At 39.3% G+C, this 2,587-nt stretch overlaps 1 long non-coding RNA gene across 1 annotated transcript in view; it reads left to right on the forward strand.

Moving 5' to 3' along the window:
• Positions 1–2,272, forward strand: part of LOC140342748 (uncharacterized) — a 37,210-nt gene extending 34,938 nt beyond the window's left edge. The window contains exon 3 of the long non-coding RNA XR_011923138.1: positions 424–2,272. This is a non-coding gene — a long non-coding RNA (uncharacterized lncRNA). The remainder of the gene's footprint in view (positions 1–423) is intronic.
• Positions 2,273–2,587: the final 315 nt, after the last annotated feature.

Below are 2,587 nucleotides of genomic sequence, written 5' to 3' on the forward strand. Positions count from 1 at the left end.
CTCCATTCTTGGCCTACAAAGAGAAAAACGTCATGTATACTCTACAGCTGCAATTGTTTGTCGGTGAACTTTAGTTGCTCCCTGTGGTCTGTTGTTGCTATTATTCTTGAACTTTGTTTGCAAGTGGTTGGATCCTCCAAGCAGCTAACAAAACAGGACAACCAATAGAGGCATACTCAATAGAGGTGTGCTTAGGCTCAACTTCAATGAAAAAAGTTTATGGGGTTTGGGTGTATAAAATATCATATATGGAAAATCATATATGGATCATTGATTGCCTTGGCTGTCAAGTATCTGAAGCACATAGCATATATCTGAAGGCATTACCCTTCATTTCGTTCTTTCTCTCATTTTTTTAGTTTTCTTAACTAGTTTTTTTTTCTTTCCTTTGTCCTTGTTTTCTCTTCCCCTACTATTATTTAGGTTCAATAATTGCTGATCCTTAAAGGACTTGGTGAGGATAGAGGATGGTTCTCTGATCAATTATGTGGTTACCACCAAGGTCGGTCCTTTCTTTGGTCTTCTTCATGTATACTGGAACCTAAAGGATTTGTTATTATGTTTCTCTCTGTAAACATTCTGTGCATGTCTGCCAATGTTAAATAGGAGAACTTAGCTCTGAGGGGCCCTTGCCATGGATGACTGAAGAAGCTGAAGTGGTCAGGGCCAGATGGTCTTGCTGCTACCGGGGCCTGGTTAGGACAAAGGAATATGAATCTTGGACCAATAAGGGGTGATCTAGATTCTCAACAGGTGGGGAGAAACTGAAGACCCTAACGAAAGGTACACAAGACAGGACCCCATTGGTGCTGAATGCGGGACTCATTCATAAGGAAAACCAGAAGAATCCTCCTTCTCCCACGGTTCACTATGGAGTAAGCGAGGATGCTAAAGGTCATCTATCAGAGTTAACTGTATGGAATACTTTTGTATATGAACTGCTGATATCCTCCTTAAAAAATATTGAAATACAGCAACATGCTACATTTCTTAACTAGGAAACTTTTCTGCAATGAGTCCTGAAAATTAAAACAACTATATTTTTGACCTGATCTGCAATGGCAAATTTTTTGCACTTACGCAGACCCTTCAAAAAAAAGTATAGCTGATTCAAGACTTTATGAGCACTTTACTCACGTAATGACATTTCGCTAGTTTGCTAACAATCAATACTCCAACCATCCCTTCCTATAAGGCCAGACTATCCTCCCCGCCTGGCTAGGAAACAAGAAAACCTCAGCTTGTTCATCTGACTCTCCTACAATATCAGTTCTGTAAAAGCATCTCTGATGGATCCTCCGCAGTGACATGTGACTTCTTCCTCCACAAGCAATGAGATCAATTGAATGCAATGTATTTATGGACAGCCTTGAATAATTTGGGTACCATCCAGGGGCTGTTTCATTTGCTGGGTTAGTCCACAAGCAGCAATGTGTCAGCATTTGCAATCAGACTCCCTGCACTTTCCTGTACAGCAGCATCAGAGCTAGGCTGGCTTAGATGTACACTTCAATCCCCAGCTAAGGAGAACCTGACAACCTGTCAAGATGTGTGACTGCTTCCATCTGTTTCTGCCTAACTGGCAAGGATCTCCAGCCAGTGGTGGGATATTTCTTTTACTCTACTAATACAATTCTGTCTATTGCACTGTTACTGTATCATCTTGGCTTCTGCTTCCTGGCTCTTTAGGGTGTGGCATCTCCTCATTCTGCTTAATTCCCAAATTTCAAACTCTTTTATCACTTGGATTGCATTGTTATCACCCTCCTGTGAAATATTATTTTGCCAAATCAGACTTTAAATGCTTTCTTTTGCTATTTAAGGATTTGGAGAAATTTTTGCACAGTGTAGAGATTATTTGATGAAACTTTGTAATGTGCAGACAGGTAACTTTTGCAGTCTGTATTTTGACATTTATGTCTGCACTCTTATTATGGGCGCAATTTACAAAGCTAAGGATGCTGATTTTATTTTAAAAAAAGTGACAGCTACTGGAATTTGGAAATTCCATTGCTACAATAAAAATGATCTCCATGCTAAAGCTTTGTGAACTGAGCCTATATTATCAGCTATAATGTCAATAATAAAAAGAAGCTACTAAAAAAGTAAAATGAACCCAAATAACATCAACCAATCAACTGTCATCTATTTGTTGTTCTGAAGTTATGATACAAGAATTCTGTTAATTTGCTTTCTGTTCTTTTTGGTTAATTGATTCTTTCTGCTTGTTAAGAATTTGTTAGGAAAACTCACATAGGGTTAATGCCAAGACCAGGGGAGGGCAGATGGTAACCAATGATAACCAATGATAACCTGGAGATGTTTGCTTTCTTTACTGCGCCATATCAAGTTTTTAAATGATTGTTTTCTGATTGGTTGCTTGGAGTCCTGATAGAAGAATGAGCTCAGCACTCCAATATGAAAAAAGCCAGCAGATGCAGGGAATGTCCTTGGCTGTGAGATGGCATTCTCCAAGAGTTCTCTTAAAGGGTCTGATTTATGAAAGCTCCCCAAGACTGGAGAAGATAGATTATCATAGGAGAACCTAGGTGATCCAGCAAAACTGGACTGAATCTGGTCTGGGATT

Source organism: Pyxicephalus adspersus, chromosome 12 (assembly GCF_032062135.1).
Source record: "Pyxicephalus adspersus chromosome 12, UCB_Pads_2.0, whole genome shotgun sequence".
Lineage (NCBI taxonomy): Eukaryota > Metazoa > Chordata > Amphibia > Anura > Pyxicephalidae > Pyxicephalus > Pyxicephalus adspersus.